Here is a 20,361-nt window from a genome sequence, read left to right on the forward strand (position 1 = left end):
CCGGAGGTACTGTGGATTTGACATATCCGATCTAAGATTTTGTTTAAATTTGATAGCTCGTCGTTGTTGTCCTTAAGAGGCAGTGTTTTATTGTTTGGCCGCGAGCTTTTGAATCCGGCATTGACCGCCGTGCCCTTTGGGCTTTTTTCTTTATTCCGGCGCTGATCTTTCCTGCGCCGTGATTTTCCGTTTCCAAATCTGATCTCGGATGTACTCGGGTCGCTGGTGTTGCATCTTGCTAGCCAGCTGTCTTCTCCTGCGCAAAAGTGCGTCATGAGGCTTGTTAGCGCGGCCATTGTTCTTGGCTTCTCTTGGCCGAGGTGTCTGGCGAGCCATTCGTCTCGGACGTTGTGTTTAAAAGCTGCTAAGGCTTCCGCGTCCGGACAGTCGACTATTTGGTTCTTTTTGGTAAGGAACCTGTTCCAGAATCTGACTCTCCGGGCTGTTGGGTTATATGACTCAGATCGTCTGCATCCGGAGGTCGGACATAAGTCCCTTGAAAATTTGCTCTAAACACGTCCTCAAGCTCTTCCCAACTTCCAGCAGTGTTTTCTGAGAGGCTTTTGAGCCAATGCCGAGCTGGCCCTTTGAGCTTGAGGGGTAAGTATTTTATGGCGTGGAGATCATCTCCTCTGGCCATGTGTATGTGTAGTATGTAATCTTCTATCTAGACTCCGGGGTCTGTTGTGCTGTCGTATGCCTCTATGTTTATGGGTTTGAACCTTGCTGGAAATTCATGATCCAGCACCTCATCGGTAAAACATAGCGGGTGTGCGGCGCCCCTGTATTTGGGTGTGCCGCTGTCTTCGAACACTTGTCGTGTTGTGTTACTTCCTGGGGCCCTCTTTTTTGGCCCGTAGATGGACCTAGTTGGGTCGTCCATTTTCCCAGGATCATAAGTCGGCTTGTGTGCGGTGTCGCTTGTCGCTTTTGGCCTGTCATCTGGCCGTCTATCTGGCCAGGCGGCCTCTTTATTTTTTGACTGTGAGGGCTCTATGGCTTCCTCATCGAATTCTGGCAGCAGCTTGCGCTTCGGGTAGCTCTTTGTTTGATGGCCATTGCCATATTTGTCTGCGGTCTTGACTATTTTGCTCCACTTCATTCTGAGGATGTCTTCCGCTGTTTTGAGCTTCCGTTTTTCCTTTTTCAAACTTCTTGCAGTGGCGACGAGTCTTTTGTGAAGGTTCTTATGCTCCGGTGGTGTGTCCGGACTGTTGATTGCTCCGTGAAGGGGTTGATTATCCGGTTCGTCCTGTTCGGATGGTTGCTTGGTTGTTTCTTCGTCGTCCGCTGGTTTTCCCTGCTCTATCACTGGGTCGTTAGGAATGCTGCTTTGATCGAGGTGGGACTTAGGGCGGAGTCTACGTCGCCGTTTGGTTGTTTATCGGCGGGATTATCCTCTACCGCGTCCCGTTGTTCCTCGGCATCGCTTCCCTTTGGGGTGTCCACCATATGTATGTCATGTGACGAAGTGGCCTTCCAGTGCCCTGTAGGCGCTGGTTCTTGATCGTCTCCGGCATCGTCGTCCATACCGTTGATGTCATCGGAGTCATAGTTTAGCACGTTAGTTAGATCGTCGACGGTGGCTATGAAGTGGGTGGTGGGTGGGCTCTGAATTTCTTTATTGTCCGCGTCCCGACCATCCTGGCCGTAGTTCGGCCAGGGCTCTTCAGATAGTGAGAGATGCTTCAGCGAATTTAAGATATCGCCGAGGGGTGAGTGCTGAAAGGTGTCCGCAGCGGTGAATTTCATGATCGGCGCCCAATCGGATTCGACTAGCAGGGGCGCAGGAGGTTCGAAGTCCGGCAGGGGGTCCGGCACCTCGGAGTCATGGGCTTTATGCGGGACAAGATAAGTGTTCGGCTCCATCGCCGTAGAAGTTGCAGCTCCCGAGGCGGTGTCTAGCCATCCGTCCTCGATCTGAGTGATCGGCTCCGGACTATGGGTCGGAGCGGATTCGTGTGTGGCCTCCAAGATGTTGTCCGGTGGCAGAGTTAGGTCGTGCCCATCGTGACAGCGCGGCACGCTCGGCTGTGGCTCAGATCCATCGAAGATCAAGTCCCCGCGGATATCGGCCGTGAAGTTTAGGCTTCCAAACCTGACCTGACGGCCAGGGGCGTAGCTTTCGATCTGCTCCAGATGGCCAAGTGAGTTGGCCCGCAGTGCGAAGCCGCCGAGTACGAAGATCTATCCGGGGAGAAAAGTCTCATCCCGGACTGCGTCGTTGTCGACTGAAGAGGCCATCAAGCCTATCGGTGACGACACAGAGGAACTCTCAATGAAAGCACCAATGTCGGTGTCAAAACCGGCGGATCTCGGGTAGGGGGTCCCGAACTGTGCGTCTAGGCGGATGGTAACAGAAGACGAGGGACACGATGTTTTACCCAGGTTCGGGCCCTCTTGATGGAGGTAAAACCCTACGTCCTGCTTGATTGATATTGATATTGTGGATGTTTACAAGAGTGGACCTACCACGAGATCAAGGAGGCTAAACCCTAGAAGCTAGCCTATGGTATGATTGTAATGGTTGTTGTTGTTGTGTCCTACGGACTAGAGCCATCCAGTTTATATAGACACCGGAGAGGGCTAGGGTTACATAGAGTCGGTTACAATAGTAGGAGATCTACATATCCGTATCGCCAAGCTTGCCTTCCACGCCAAGGAAAGTCCCATCCGGACACGGGGCGAAGTCTTCAATCTTGTATCTTCATAGTCTTGGAGTCCGGTCGATGATGATAGTCCGGCCGATGATAGCTCGGCTGATGATGGTAGTCCGGCTATCCGGACACCCCCTAATCTAGGACTCCCTCAGTCCACACGCTTAACGTTCATTGACGATATAGTGTTATATGAGTTATATGTTTTGGTGACCGAATGTTGTTCGGAGTCTCGGATGAGATCACGTACATGACGAGGAGTCTCGAAATGATTGAGAGGTAAAGATTGATATATAGGACGATGGTATTTGGACACAAGAAGTGTTTTGGGATGTATCGGGAAGGAATCGAGTCACCAGAAGGGGTTCCGGGCACCCCCCCGGCAAGTTATGGGCCTTATGGGCCAAAGAAGGGGACGGACCATCCCACAAGGGGGACTAGTGCGCCCCCTTCCTTGTTTGGCCAGCCCTAGGGAAGGAAAAGGGGAGGGCTAGCCCCTCTTGCCTTTCCCTCTCATGGGAGAAAGGAAAAGGGGGTCGGGGCGCCACCCTCCCCTGCCTTTCCCCGCACTCCAAATAAGGAAAGGGGGGCGCATGGACCCCAAGTAGGATTCCTCCTACTTGGGCGCCTCATTTGGCTGCTCCTCTCTCCCTCCCACCTATATATATGTGTGGGAGGGGGCGCCTAGCACACAACAGATCAATTGTTAGCCGTGTGTGGCGCCCCCCTCCATCCTTTACACCCCCGGTCATATGTTCGTAGTGCTTAGGCGAAGCCCTGCGGAGATCACTTCACCATCACTGTCACCACGCCGTCATGCTGACGAAACTCATCTACTACCTCGACGTCTTGCTGGATCAAGAAGGCGAGGGACGTCACCGAGCTGAATGTGTGCAGAACATGAAGGTGTCGTACGTTCGATACTAGATCAGTTGAATCGCGAAGAAAGTTCGACTACATCAACCGCATTGTGAAACGCTTCCACTTACGGTCTACGAGGGTATGTGGACACACTCTCCCCCTCATTGATATGCATATCCATGGATATATCATTGCGTGTGCGTAGAATTTTTTTTTGTTTTCCATGCAACGATTCCCAATAGTGGCATCATGAGTGAGGTCTATGCGTAGATGATATGCACGAGTAGAACACAAAGAGTTGTGAGCGGTGATAGTCATACTTCTTACCACCAACGTCTTATTTTAATTTGGCGGTATTGTGGGATGAAGTGGCCCGGACCAACCTTACATGTCCACGCACATGAGACCGGTTCCACCAACCGACATGCAACTAGTTTTGCATAAAGGTGGCTGGCGGGTGTCTGTTTCTCCAACTTTAGTTGAATTGAATTTGACTACGGCCGGTCCTTGAAGAAGGTTAAAACAACAAACTTCATGAATCACTATTGTGGTTTTATGCATAGGTAAGAACAGTTCTTGCTAGAAGCCCATAGCAGCCACGTAAAACATGCAACAACGAAGTAGAGGACGTCTAACTTGTTTTCCCAGGGCATGTTGTGATGTGATATGGTCAAGATATTATATGATATATGTTGATGTATGATATGATCATGTTTTGTAATATCGACAACCGGCAGGAGCCTTAGGGTTATCTCTTTATTGTATGAAGTGCAAGCGCCATGTAATTGCTTTACTTTATCACTATGTGTTAGCGATAGTTGTAGAAGCAATAGTTGGTGTGACGACCTCGACGCAATGACGCTACGATGGAGATCAAGGTGCCAAGCCGGTGACAATGGAGATCATGACCTTGCTTTGGAGATGGAGATCAAAAGCACAAGATGATGATGGCCATATCATGTCACATATTGTGATTGCATGTGATGTTTATCTTTTATGCATCTTAGTTTGCTTAGAACGATGGTAGCATTATAAGATGATCCCTTCACTAAATTTCAAGGTAAAAGTGTTCTCCCTGAGTATACACCATTGCTATAGTTCATCGTTTTGAGACACCACATGATGATCGGGTGTGATAGACTCTACGTTCACATACAACGGGTGCAAGACAGTTTTGCACATGCGGAATACTTAGGTTAAACTTAACGAGCCTAGCATGTACAGACATGGCCTCGGAACACTTGAAACCAAAAGGTCAAGCGTTAATCATATAGTAGATATGATCAACATAGAGATGTTCTGTTGGGGAACGTAGCATGCAATTTCAAAAAAAATCCTATGAACGCGCAAGACCTATCTAGGAGATGCATAGCAATGAGAGAGGGAGAGTGTGTCCACGTACCCTCATAGACCGAAAGCGGAAGCATTAGGTTAAAGCGGTTGATGTAGTCGAACGTCTTCACGACCCAACTGATCCAAGTACCGAACGGACGGCACCTCCATGTTCAGCACACGTTCAGCTCGATGACGTCCCTCGAACTCTTGATCCAGTAGAGGGTCAAGGGAGAGTTCCGTCAGCACGGCGGTGTGGCGACGGTGATGGTGATGTGATCCGCGCAGGGCTTCGCCTAAGCACTACAATGCTATGACCAGAGGAGTAAACTGTGGAGGGGGCACCGCACACGGCTAAGAGAATTCTTGGTGTGCCTTCGGGGTGCGCCCCGCCCCCGTATATAAAGGAGGGGAGGAGGAGGTGGTTAGCCAGGGGTGGCGCGCCATGGGGGGAGTCCTACTAGGACTCCACTCCTAGTAGGATTCGGCCCCCCTTTCCTTCCAACGAAGAGGCGGAAAGGGGAAAGGGGGGAGAAGGAGAAGGAAAGGGGGCGTTGTTGGAAATATGCCCTAGAGGCAATAATAAAATGGTTATTATTATATTTCCTTGTTTATGATAATTGTTTATTATCCATGCTAGAATTGTATTGATAGGAAACTCAGATAGATGTGTGGATACATAGACAACACCATGTCCCTAGTAAGCCTCTAGTTGACTAGCTCGTTGATCAAAAGATGGTTACGGTTTCCTGACCATGGACATTGGATGTCGTTGATAACGGGATCACATCATTAGGAGAATGATGTGATGGACAAGACCCAATCCTAAGCCTAGCACAAGATCGTGTAGTTCATATGCTAAAGCTTTTCTAAATGTCAAGTATCTTTTCCTTAGACCATGAGATTGTACAACTCCCGGATACCGTAGGAATGCTTTGGGTGTACCAAACGTCACAACGTAACTGGGTGGCTATAAAGGTGCACTACGGGTATCTCTGAAAGTGTCTGTTGGGTTGGCACGAATCGAGACTGGGATTTGTCACTCCATGTGACGGAGAGGTATCTATGGGCCCACTCGGTAGGACATCATCATAATGTGCACAATGTGATCAAGGAGTTGATCGCGGGATGATGTGTTATGGAACGAGTAAAGAGACTTGCCGGTAACGAGATTGAACAAGGTATCGGGATACCGACGATCGAATCTCGGGCAAGTATCATACTAGTAGACAAAGGGAATTGTATACAGGATTGATTGAATCCTTGACATCGTGGTTCATCCGATGAGATCATCGTGGAACATGTGGGAGCCAACATGGGTATCCAGATCCCGCTGTTGGTTATTGGCCGGAGAGTTGTCTCGGTCATGTCTGCATGGTTCCCGAACCCGTAGGGTCTACACGCTTAAGGTTCGATGACGCTAGGGTTATAGGGAATAGATATACGTGGTTACCGAATGTTGTTCGGAGTCCCGGATGAGATCCCGGACATCACGAGGAGTTCCGGAATGGTCCGGAGGTAAAGATTTATATATGGGAAGTCCAGTTTCAGTCACCGGAATAGTTTCGGGGGTTATCGGTATTGTACCGGGACCACCGAAAGGTGTCCGAGGGTCCACCGGGTGGGGCCACCTGCCCCGGGGGACTTAATGGGCTGAATATGGGAGGGAACCAGCCCATAGTGGGCTGGTGCGCCCCTCCCCAAGGGCCCAAGGTGCCTAGGGTTGAAAACCCTAGGGGAGGGGGCGCCTCCACCTTGCTTGGGGGGCAAGTCTCCCCCTCCTGGCCGCCGCCCCTCCCCTATAGATGGGATCTGGAGGGGCCCGACCCCCTCTCCCCTTCCCCTATATATAGTGGGGGTTTTGGGGCTGCCCAACACATGAGTTTTCCTCTCCCTGGCGCAGCCCTACCCCTCTCCCTCCTCGTCTCTCGCAGTGCTTGGCGAAGCCCTGCTAGAGTGACATGGTCCTCCACCACCACCACGCCGTCGTGCTGCTGTTGGACGGAGTCTTCCCCAACCTCTCCCTCTGCCCTTGCTGGATCAAGGCATGGGATACGTCATCGGGCTGCACGTGTGTTGAACGCAGAGGCGTCGTTGTTCGGCGCTTAGATCGGAATCAACCGCGATCTGAATTGCTGCAAGTACGACTCCTTCATCTGCGTTCTTGTAACGCTTCCGCTTAGCAATATACAAGGGTATGTAGATGCACTCCCCTTTCCCTCGTTGCTAGATTACTCCATAGATTGATCTTGGTGATGCGTAGAAAATTTTAAATTTCTGCTACGATCCCCAACAGGCCCCCCTCCCCTTGTCCAATTCGGATTGGGCAAGGGGGGGGGGGGGAGGGGCGTGCGCCACCTCCCGTGGCCCGCCTCCTCTCCTCCACTATGGCCCATGAGGCCCATTAACTTTCCCGGGGGGGGGGGGGTTCCAGTAACTTCCCGGTACTCCGAAAAATCCCCGAACCTCTTCGGAACCATTCCGGTGTCCATATATAACCCTCCAATATATCAATCTTTAACCCTCGAGCATTTCGAGACTCCTCATCATGTCCATGATCTCATCCGGGACTTCGAACAAACTTCGGTCACCAAAACACATAACTCATAACACAAATCGTCATCGAACGTTTAAGCGTGTAGACCCTACGGGTTCGAGAACTATGTAGACATGACCGAGACACATCTTCGGTCAATAACCAATAGAGGAACCTGGATTCTCATATTGGTTCCTACATATTCTATGAAGATCTTTTTCGGTCAAACCGCATAACAGCATGCGTCATTCCCTTTGTCGTCGGTATGTTACTTTCCCGAGATTTGATCGTCGGTATCATCATACCTAGTTCAATCTCGTTACCGGCAAGTCTCTTTACTCGTTCCGTAATACATCATCCCGCAACTAACTCATTATTCACATTGTTTGCAAGGCTTATAGTGATGTGCATTACCGAGAGGGCCTAGAGATACCTCTTCGATACTCGGAGTGACAGATCATAATCTCGATTTATGCCAACCCAACAAACACCTTCGGAGACACCAGTAGAGCATCTTTATAATCACCCAGTTACGTTGTGACGTTTGATAGCACACAAGGTGTTCCTTTTGGAAAAAAATTGGTTCTCAAGATAGTCTCGAAAAAAGTTGAATCTCAAAATTTAGTTTTAGAAAATGGTTAACCCTGGGAAATGGTGCTCATTTTTCTTTTTCTTAAAATACATTTTCGTTCACAGAATAGTACTCCCTCCAATCCATAATAAGTGTATGGTTTTAGTTCAAAATCGGAGGGATTTTTAGTCTACAAAAACTATCGTTCTTTTTGACAAAAAAGGGTGAGTTATAGCTCGACCTAATGAATTATTTGCTCCATTCAAGATGGATATTCTGCATAATGCGAGGAGTTTTATTGCAATACAAGATCCGAGTTACAGGTTTAAGAAAAGAAAATTCAAAATGAGTTTGAGCTTTTGCAGGTTCTAGTGCCTCCTCAACTCAACTCGGCGGGCTTCCCAGCAATCTGGCTACCTTAACAAGGCTTGATAAGATTGTACTGCTTCCTTTCTATGAAATTCAACACGAATGACTACATGTCGAAGGGATGAAAGGTACGCAGATCATCATCCAAAAAACGCATCAGATAGATTCGTGGTGGCGCGGATCATAGGTCTCTCCATAGTCCACACACATTTGAAGGTGACTTATGCAGCGGCTGCAATTTTGTCATTCTTAGCTACTTCTCCCTCGGCTTTCTTAGGTTCCCTGTCCTGATCTTTATTCTATGTCCTTATCATTGCACGTCTTGCCCAGGGGCGCATCTCACGTACTTTGCGTGGTGGCATGACAAGGTTCGAGAGGCGATCATGAAATAGATGCTCACCTTCAGCAAATATCGTCAACTTGCGATCCCTATCCTAGAGGAGCAAAATAGGAGATTTTAATGAGAATACCATCATAAAACTAGTACTGCATGTTAAATGGTAATTTGAGAAGGGGAAAGAATAGACTACGGCCCATCAGTAATTCGGTATACATGGAATATCAGCCACTTGGAACTACACAAAAGAAAAGATGGATGGGGATCTTATGGTATTTTATTGGATTTTGTTCTTTTCTTCCATGAAATTTCACTTACATCATGCAATTTATTGTGAGGAAGCATGCGCATGACAGCTTTATGGATCACTTCAGTTGGGTCTTTTGCCATCTGGTCATCTTTCTTTCTTTCAGGTGGCCAACATACCTATCCAAAAAATGGAAAAATGCACATGACAGAAGAAATTAATAATAATACCAAATAAGGTATACAAAAGTATTTGCTAGAATTACTAACCCTGTATGCCAATAGTAAATTTTGTCACTCATTTTTCTTCCTGTAACACAAATATCTTTTGCATTAAGAATAATACACATGTCTCCATCTTCCACATGAGGTACACAGGTTGGCTTGTCCTTGCCTTGAAGCACAACAACTATCTGGGATGCCACCGGTCCAAGTACCTATCACATAGACAAAGCAAATTACTGAACCAGTTTTTTAGGACGAATGTTGGGTCCTCTGCCTTTGCATTATAAATCAAGAATGTACAAGAAGGTTGACCTGGGAAAATAATGACAACTGAAACAAACAGAAGAATTCTGACCTGGCCCTTTGCATCAAAAACATGCCACCGCAACTGTCATGGAATTGTCACGGTAGATGTCCTAGTGTGAGGACTTAGTCGTGAGGCCAACACATCTATGTGGTAGCTTGAGAGGGGTTGATCGGGATGAGATACGCGAGACGGATCAACACACAAGACAAGGGTTTAGACAACTTCGGGCCCCGGGAAACATCATCCGGTAACAACCCTACATGCTGTTTGTGGCTAGGTCTCATTATCATCACCAGGGAGTCGCCGTAAACTGGCTCTCCTAGTTGTGTCTAACCTTAAGATTATTCTCTCTCCCCTCTTGGGGTGCCCTGCCCCTCCTTATATAAGTTGAAGGGGCGGGTTACATGTAGAGTCCATCTCAGACTAAGACTTAAACTATTCTGACTTCTCTTCGTGGGCTTGTTAACATCTCGGGCTTATTAACCCTAGACAACTCTGTCTGCTGGGTTATGACTGTCTGTCGGTTTACCATCTTACTTAACATCTGCCGGGTTATCATCTGATTTAACATCTGCCGGGTTATAATCTGACTTAACATCTATCGGGTTACCAATGAAACACCAAGTCCCGGCCAGGTCATATCTCCGGTCGGGTCATACCGCGGGGTATATCCCCGACATTAGCCCCTAGTTTAATTTGGATTTATCCATGTTAAACTGATCCTGTAAAACAAACACATGAACAATTTTGACAGATTATGCTCCAGTTTAAGAACTTCTGTAAGCCGTCACCTGATCATCCTTAATTCCTTGTCATTTCCTTGTTCTAGAAAATCCGGGTCAATAGGCCAACTTCATACTCAATTTGCTAACATTGGTTTCTCACAGAGAAATACTATGAAGGACAATTCATTTGATTCAGCTCCCAATGCAAAAAATATTAGTCTTGAAATACTCATCTGATTGTCAACCGGCTTAAAGATGTAAAACTTGCCGGTTTATCATTGCCAAAATTGCAGGTTTATAAATATTGATGGCACCGGGTCATAATTGTTTGTTAACATCAGCTTTGAAAGCGTGCCTCTCTTATATGTATATCACTTGTAGCCCCCAAGTCTTAAGAAGGGAACGTAGTAACAGCTTAAGGCTTGCTTCAATATGAATGTCACAAGCTTGAAGAAATCCAGGTTGTTCATCTCAATCATTAGTCATAGACTAAGTATTCCACATATGTAGCCCCCAAGTGTCGGGTATCATCTGACTTAACATATGCCGGGTTACCAATGAAACACCAAGTCCCGTCCGGGTCATATCTCCGGTCGTGTCATACCGCGGGGTATATCCCCGACATTAGCCCCTAGTTTAATTTGGATTTATCCATGTTAAACTGATCCTGTAAAACAAACACAAGAACAATTTTGACAGATTATGCTCCGGTTTAAGAATTTTTGTAAGCCGGCACCTGATCATCCTTAATTCCTTGTCATTTACTTCTTCTAGAAAATCCGGGTCAATAGGCCAGCTTTGACATTGGTTTCTCATAGAGAAATACTATGAAGGATAATTCATTTGATTCAGCTCCCAATGCAAAAAATATTAGTCTTGAAATACTCATCTGATTTTCAGCCGGCTTAAAGATGTAAAACTTGCCGGTTTATCATTGCCAAAATTGCCGGTTTATAAATATTGATGGCACCGGGTCATAATTGTTTGTTAACATCAGCTTTGAAAGCGTACCTCTCTTATATGTATCTCACTTGTAGCCCCCAAGTCTTAAGAAGGGAACGTAGTAACAACTTAAGACTTATTTCAATATGAATGTCACAAGCTTGAAGAAATCTAGGTTGTTCATCTCAATCATTAGTCATAGACTAAGTATTCCACATATGTAGCCCCAAGTGCCGGGTTGTCATGCTTGCAGCAACTTGGGACTTGTAATTGTCTTATGCTCATAAAAACTTCAACCAGTGTAGCCCCCAAGGACTGGGTCATTATGCAATAATGAGCAGGGACTTTGCATGCATGATCATGTAGATTCGAGCAGCAACGTGTAGCCCCAAAGAGCCGGCTTAGTAAGATAATATTGAGCTGGGACTTTATATAAACTTCATTGGAAATAACATCATATGATGTTGTGACGCCCGATAATTAAGCTACAATAAACCTCTGTTAATGATGCCACGTCACCCCGGTCACTATTCCTAATCTCGCGATGATTCAAATCTCGTTCGAATTCAAATTCAAAGTCGAGTGAAATGATAAAAATTTTCAAATATTAAAACTAAAATGTTCTGGAGGTGACAAATAATTCATAAGTAATATTGGTGGAGAAACCAAGTCTTTATAAAATGTTTAAATGCACTAAACTAACTAAAACAGTAGCAAAACCAATTATTTAAATGAATTTAAAATAATAAACAGATACATACTATTTTGTTTTAGGTGCGAAGCTAATTGTGGTAGGGGCATAATTATTAATGCTCTTTTAGGTACAGCTTTGTATTTTATAAAAGCTAAAATTTAATAAAATAGAAAAGAACATTAAATAAAAAAGAAAGACAAAACAAAAAAAGGATTGAAAAGCCCCCCCCCCTCCGCTAGGCTGAATGGCCCAGCTGGCCAAAGCCGGCCCAGCTGGCCGGCCCAGTCGCCCCTGGCCTATATGGCCCTCCCCACCCCTGGAACCCTAACCGACTCCCCCACTTTCCCCCTCACGTCGCCACTCCCTCCCCCCTCTCGATCCAATCTGGATCAAGGAGAACCCCCCCTCTCTCGTCCCTCTCACCCCCCGATCTGGATCGGGGCTCAACCCCGACCGCACCTCGTCGAAGTTGCCGTTGCCGCCCGCGGATCCCGTGGCCCGCCGCCAAGTTTCGTCGCTGGATCCGTCGCCTCCTCGTCTCCTCCCCGCGCCGCCATGACTCTGTCGCCGACATCGCTCGTCGCCGTCACCCTGCGGTGCCGCTCGGACCCGCCCTCGCTGGACCGCCCTCCCCACCGGACCTCCTCGTCTCCTTCCCGAACGGCTTCTCCGATCCTTGCCGCCTGAAGCTCGACGCGCCTTCGCCTCGCCGCCCTCTTCGTCGTCGCCGTCATCCCCATCTTCCTCCCCGAGCCCCGCTGCCCCGTACCCTACAGCTACCTCGTGAGGCCCCCCCTCCTTCTCCTCGGCCTTGCTCCCGCCGCACACCGGGCGCGCCCACGGCCAGGCACCCACGCCGCACGCGCCTGCGCCCGCGCATGTCGTCGCCCCGCATCCATGCTCGTCATTGCTCCCGTGCGCTATCAAGCGCATCGCCGCACTCGGTCGAGGCGGCTTCCGCCCTGCTCCATCCGGCCGGACCCGCCGTCGTGCCTTGCTTGCCTCCCGTCGCTGTTGGCGTCGGCGGCAGCCTCTGCCCGTGACTGCACGTGTAGCTCTGTCCCTGGCCACTGGCCTTATGCCGCTCCGCCACTGTCGCGCCCCGATGCTCCTCCGCCGCTGCCGCTGGCGGTCACCTGCCATGGGGCCGCCACCGGCCGTGGCCTCGCCCCCTTCTGGGCGGGTGCCCGATCGGTCCGTCCCGCTTTGCGCCCAGTGCCCGCTAAGGCCTCTAGCCAATGACACGCGGGTCCACCCGAAAACGAAAAATAAATAAATGAAAAGATATAATAATTAAAATAATTAGTTAATTAATTAACCAAATGAATTAATTAATCTAATTAATCTTGTTAATTAACCTGTTAACTACCTAATTAGTCTAACTAAAACTGTTAGTTAACTAGGCAGTCAATGACAGGGGGCCCCCAACTTCTGTTGACCAGTCAAACTTTGACTGGTCAACTGGGTCCCCCTGGCCCACATGTCAGCCCATGTGTACACTGTTGTGTAGGCTCGGTACATTTAGCATTTCCTATTTAATTTCAAATTAATAATAATTTAAAAAAATGATTTAGAACTTTAAAAATTAATATAAAATAATCTGTAACTCGGTTGGAAAAACTTTGTACATGAAAGTTGCTCAGAACGACGAGACGAATCCGAATACGCAGCCCGTTCGTCAGCCACACGTCCCTAGCATAGAGAACATGCAACATTTCACCTTCGTTTCTTCTGTCTGAAAATGCGAAACACCGGGATACTTTCCCGGATGTTTTCCCCCTCCGCCGGTACCCCCTATCCCTGCATTAGATCACTCCTGGCACCGCGTATTGCCTTGTTATATTTTGTGATGCTTTGTTTGCTCCATATTTACCGTTTCATTCCCCCTCTTCTTCTCCGCTAGACCCCGATACCGGCGTTGATGCGATTGAGTACGACTACGTCACCGACGACCCCTCCTTGCCAAAGCAACTAGGCAAGCCCCCCCCCCTTGATCACTAGATATCGCCTATTCTTCTCTATACTACTTGCATGAGAGTAGTGTAGCATGTTACTGTTCGGTTACTCCTATTCTGTTGCATAGCCTGTCATTGTTGCTACAGTCGTTGATACCTTTGTTGGAAATATGCCCTAGAGGCAATAATAATTTGGTTATTATTATATTTCCTTGTTCATGATAATCGTTTATTGTCCATGCTATAATTGTATTGATAGGAAACTCAGATACATGTGTGGATATATAGACAACACCATGTCCCTAGTAAGCCTCTAGTTGACTAGCTCGTTGATCAATAGATGGTTACGGTTTCCTGACCATGGACATTGGATGTCGTTGATAACGGGATCACGTCATTAGGAGAATGATGTGATGGACAAGACCCAATCCGAAGCCTAGCACAAAGATCGTGTAGTTCGTATGCTAAAGCTTTTCTAATGTCAAGTATCTTTTCCTTAGACCATGAGATTGTGCAACTCCCGGATACCGTAGGAATGCTTTGGGTGTACCAAACGTCACAACGTAACTGGGTGGCTATAAAGGTGCATTACAGGTATCTCCGAAAGTGTCTGTTGGGTTGGCACGAATCGAGACTGGGATTTGTCACTCCGTGTAAACGGAGAGGTATCTCTGGGCCCACTCGGTAGGACATCATCATAATGTGCACAATGTGACCAAGGGGTTGATCACGGGATGATGTATTACGGAACGAGTAAAGAGACTTGCCGGTAACGAGATTGAACAAGGTATCGGTATACCGACGATCGAACCTCAGGCAAGTACAATACCGCTAGACAAAGGGAATTGTATACGGGATTGATTGAGTCCTTGACATCGTGGTTCATCCGATGAGATCATTGTGGAACATGTGGGAGCCAACATGGGTATCCAGATCCCGCTGTTGGTTATTGACTGGAGAACGTCTCGGTCATGTCTGCATGTCTCCCGAACCCGTAGGGTCTACACACTTAAGGTTCGATGACGCTAGGGTTATAAAGGAAGTTTGTATGTGGTTACCGAATGTTGTTCGGAGTCCCGGATGAGATCCCGGACGTCACGAGGAGTTCCAGAATGGTCCGGAGGTAAAGATTTATATATGGGAAGTCCTGTTTTGGTCACCGGAAAAGTTTCGGGTTTTATCGGTAACGTACCGGGACCACCGGAAGGGTCCCGGGGGTCCACCAAGTGGGGCCACCGGCCCCGGAGGCTTGCATGGGCCTAGAGTGGAAAGGGACCAGCCCCAGAGTGGGATGGTGTGCCTCCCACCCTTGCCCAAGGCGCAACTAGGAGGGGAGAGGGCAAACCCTAAGGGCAGATGGGCCCTAAGGCCCATACTCCCTGCGCCTCCCTCTCCTTCCCCCTTGTGGCCGCCACCCATAGATGGGTTTGGGGCTGCCGCCCCTCTAGGGGTGGGAACCCTAGAGGGGGCGCACCCTCCTCCCCTTCCCCTATATATATGAGGCCTAGGGGCTGCCCAAAATACGTGATTCGATCTCTCGTTGGTGCAACCCTGCATCTCTTCTTCCTCCTCTTCTGTGGTGCTTGGCGAAGCCCTGCAGGATAGCCACGCTCCTCCACCACCACCATGCCATTGTGCTGCTGCTGGATGGAGTCTTCCTCAACCTCTCCCTCTCTCCTTGCTGGATCAAGGCATGGGAGACGTCACCGGGCTATACGTGTGTTGAACGCGGAGGTGCCGTCCGTTCGGCACTAGGATCATCGGTGATTTGAATCACGACGAGTATGACTCCATCAACCCCATTCACTTGAACGCTTCCGCTTAGCGATCTACAAGGGTATGTAGATGCACTCTCCTTCCCCTCGTTGCTGGTTTCTCCATAGATAGATCTTGGTGACACGTAGGAAAATTTTGAATTTCTGCTACGTTCCCCAACAGTGGCATCATGAGCTAGGTCTATTGCGTAGATTCTTTGCATGAGTAGAACACAAAGTAGTTGTGGGCGTTGATTTTGTTCAATATGCTTAACGTTACTAGTCCAATCTTGTTTCGACGGTATTGTGGGATGAAGCGGCCCGGACCGACCTTACACGTACTCTTACGTGAGACAGGTTCCACCGACTGACATGCACTTGGTGCATAAGGTGGCTAGCGGGTGCCAGTCTCTCCCACTTTAGTCGGAACAGGTTCGATGAAAAGGGTCCTTATGAAGGGTAAATAGCAATTGGCATATCATGTTGTGGTTTTGCGTAGGTAAGAAACGTTCTTGCTAGAAACCCATAGCAGCCACGTAAAACATGCAACAACAATTAGAGGACGTCTAACTTGTTTTTGCAGGGTATGCTATGTGATGTGATATGGCCAAGAAGAATGTGATGAATGATATGTGATGTATGAGATTGATCATGTTCTTGTAATAGGATTCACGACTTGCATGTCGATGAGTATGACAACCGGCAGGAGCCATAGGAGTTGTCTTTATTTATTGTATGACCTGCGTGTCATTGAACAACGCCATGTAATTACTTTACTTTATTGCTAACCGGTAGCCATAGTAGTAGAAGTAATAGTTGGCGAGACAACTTCATGAAGACATGATGATGGAGATCATGATGATGGAGATCATGGTGTCATGCCGGTGACGATGATGATCATGGAATCCCGAAGATGGAGATCAATGGAGCTATATGATATTGGCCATATCATGTCACTACTATATAGTTGCATGTGATGTTTATTATGTTTATGCATCTTGTTTACTTAGAACGACGGTAGTAAATAAGATGATCCCTTACACCAATTTCAAGAAGTGTTCTCCCCTAACTGTGCACCGTTGCTAAAGTTCGTCGCTTCGAAGCACCACGTGATGATCGGGTGTGATAGATCCTTACGTTCACATACAACGGGTGTAAGACAGATTTACACATGCAATACACTTAGGGTTAACTTGACGAGCCTAGCATGTACAAACATGGCCTCGGAACACGTAGACCGAAAGGTCAAGCATGAGTCGTATAGTAGATACGATCAACATGAAGATGTTCACCGATGATGACTAGTCCGTCTCACGTGATGATCGGACACGGCCTAGTTGACTCGGATCATGTAATCACTTAGATGACTAGAGGGATGTCTATCTGAGTGGGAGTTCATAAGATGAACTTAATTATCTGAACATAGTCAAAAGGATTTTGCAAATTATGTCGTAGCTCGCGCTTTAGTTCTACTGTTTTAGATATGTTCCTAGAGAAAATATAGTTGAAAGTTGAAAGTAGCAATTATGCGGACAGTAGAAAGCTTATGTCCTTAATGCACTGCTCAGTGTGCCGAACCCCAAACGTCGTTTGTGGATGTTGCGAACATCGGACATACACATTTTGATAACTACGTGATAGTTCAATTAAACGGTTTAGAGTTGAGGCACTAAAGACGTTTTCGAAACATCGCGGAACATATGAGATGTTTCAAGGGCTGAAATTGGGATTTCAGGCTCGTGCCCACGTCAAGAGGTATGAGACCTCCGACGATTTTCTTAGCCTGCAAACTAAGGGAGAAAAGCTCAATCGTTGAGCTTGTGCTCAGATTTTCTGAGTGCAACAATCACTTGAATTGGGTGGGAGTTGATCTTCCAGATGAGATAGTGATGTTTCCCCAAAGTCATTGCCACCAAGCTGCTAGAGCTTCGTGATGAACTATAACATATCAGGGATAGATATGATGATCCTTGAAATATTCGTGATGTTTGACACCGCGAAAGTAGAAATCAAGAAGGAGCATCAATTGTTGATGGTTGGTGAAACCACTAGTTTCAAGAAGGGCAAGGGAACAAAGGGATACTTCATGAAACGGCAATTTAGCTGCTACTCTAGTGAAGAAACCCAAGGTTGAACCCAAACCCGGGACTAAGTGCTTCTGTAATAAAGGGAACAGCCACTGGAGCAGAATTACCCTAGATACTTGGTAGATGAGAAGGCTGGCAAGGTCGATAGAAGTATATTGGATATACATTGTGTTGATGTGTACTTTACTAGTACTCCTAGTAGCACCAGGGTATTAGATACCGGTTCGGTTGCTAATTGTTAGTAACTCGAAATAAAAGCTACGGAATAAACGAAGACTAGCTAAAGGTGAGTTGACGATATGTGTTGGAAATGTTTCCAATGTTGATATGATCAAGCATCGCACGCTCCCTCTACCATCGAGATTGGTGTTAAAACCTGAATAATTGTTATTTGGTGTTTGCGTTGAGCATAGACATGATTGGATTATGACTATTGCAATACGGTTATTCATTTAAAGAGAATAATGGTTACTCTATTTATTTGAATAATACCTTCAATGGTCTTGCACCTAAAATGAATGGTTCATTGAAATCTCGATCGTAGTGATACACATGTTCATGCCAAAAGATAGTAATGATAGTACCACCTACTTGTGGCACTGCCACGTAAGTCATATCGGTATAAAATGCATGAAGAAGCTCCATTGATGGATCTTTGGACTCACTCATTTTTGAAAAGTTTGAGACATGCGAACCATGTCTATTGGTGTATATGCATGAAGAAACTCCATGCAAATGGACCGTTTGAACTCACTTGATTTTGAATCACTTGAGACATGCAAATCATACCACATGGGCAAGATGACTGAAAGCCTCGTTTTAGTAAGACGGAACAAGACAGCAACTCGTTGGAAGTAACACATTTTGATGTGTGCAGTCCAATGAGTGCTGAGGCATGCAGTGAATATCGTTATGTTCTTACTTCACAGATGATTCGAGTAGATGTTGAGAATATTTTCTTGATGAAACACAAGTCTGAATTATTGAATGATTCAAGTAATTTCAGAGTGAAGTAGAAGATCATTGTGACAAGAGGATAAAATGTCTATGATATGATCATAGAGATGAATATCTGAGTTACGAGTTTTGGCACGCAATTAAGACATTGTGGAAATTGTTTTACAATTAATACCGCCTAGAACACCATAGTGTGATGGTGTGTCCAAACATCATAGTTGCACCCTATTGGATATGGTGGGTACCATGATGTCTCTTATCGAATTACCACTATCGTTCATGGGTTAGGCATTAGAGATATCCGCACTCACTTTAATAGGGTACCACGTAATTCTGTTGAGATGACACCGGTTTAGAGAAACCTATGCTGTCATTTCTTAAAGGTTTGGGGCTGCGACGCTTATGTGAAAAAGTTTCAGGTTGATAAGCTCGAACCCAAAGCGGATAAAATGCATCTTCATAGGACACCCAAAACAGTTGGGTATACCTCCTAATTCAGATCCGAAAGCAATATGGATTGTTTCTTGAATCGGGTCCTTTCTCGAGGAAAGGTTTCTCTCGAAAAGTTGAGTGGGAGGATGGTGGAGACTTGATGTGGTTATTGAACCGTCACTTCAACCAGTGTGTATCAGGGCACAGGAAGTTGTTCATGTGGCACCTACACCAATTGAAGTAGAAGCTTATGATAGTGATCATGAAGTTTCGGATCAAGTCATTGCCGTACCTCGTAGGGTGACAAGGATGCGTACTACTTCAGAGTGGTACGGTGATCCTGTCTTGAAGGTCATGTTGCTAGACAACAATGAACCTACGAGCTATGGGGAAGCGATGGTGGGCCCAAATTCCGATAAATGGTTAAGAAACCATGAAATCCGAGATAGGATCCATGTATCAGAACAAAGCATGGACTTTGGCGGACTTGCCCAATGATCGGCAAGCCATTTGATAAATGGATCTTTTAAGAAGAAGACGGATGTGGATGGTAATGTCACCATCTATGAAGCTCGACTTGTGGCGAAGAGTTTTTCACAAGTTCAAAGAGTTGACTACGATGAGTTTTTCTCATCCGTAGCAATGCTTAAGTCCGTCGGAATCATGTTAGCATAAGCATCATTTATGAAATCTGGCAGATGGATGTCAAAACGAGTTTCCTTACCAACTTTCGTAAGGAAAGGTTGTATGTGATACAATCAGAAAAGTTTTTTTCGATCCTAAGGATGCTAAAAGGTATGCTAGCTCCAGCAATCCTTCTAAGGACTGGAGTAAAGCATCTCGGAGTTGGAATGTGTGCTTTGATGAAATGATCAAAGATTTTGGGTTTATACAAAGTTCATGAGAAACTTGTATTTCCAAAGAAGTGAGTGGGAGCACTATAGAATTTCTGATGAATATATGTTGTCGACATATCATAGATCAGAGATGACGTAGATTTTCTAGAAAGCATATAGGGTTATTTGAAAGGTGTTTTTCAATAGAAAACCTGGATTAAGCTACTTGAACATTGAGCATCAAGATCTATAAGGATAGATCAAAATGCTTAATAATACTTTCAAATGAGCACATACCTTGACATGATCTTGAAGGTGTTCAAGATGGATCAGTCAAAGAAGAAGTTCTTGCCTGAGTTGTAAGGTACGAAGTTAAGACTTAAAGCTCGACCTCGGTAGAAAAGAGAGAAAGGACGAAGGTCGTCCCCTATGCTTTAGACGTAGGCTCTACAGTATGCTATGCTGTGTACCGCACCTGAAGTGTGCCTTGCCATGAGTCAGTCAAGGGGTACAAGAGTGATCCAAGAATAGATCACAG

At 46.6% G+C, this 20,361-nt stretch overlaps 1 pseudogene; it reads right to left on the reverse strand.

The window, feature by feature from the left end:
- Window positions 1-8,547: 8,547 nt before the first annotated feature.
- Window positions 8,548-15,582, reverse strand: LOC123066057 (50S ribosomal protein L13-like; annotated as a pseudogene).
- Between the last annotated feature and the right edge of the window lie 4,779 nt (window positions 15,583-20,361).

The sequence above is a fragment of the Triticum aestivum genome, chromosome 3B, assembly GCF_018294505.1.
Source record: "Triticum aestivum cultivar Chinese Spring chromosome 3B, IWGSC CS RefSeq v2.1, whole genome shotgun sequence".
NCBI classification, from domain to species: domain Eukaryota; kingdom Viridiplantae; phylum Streptophyta; class Magnoliopsida; order Poales; family Poaceae; genus Triticum; species Triticum aestivum.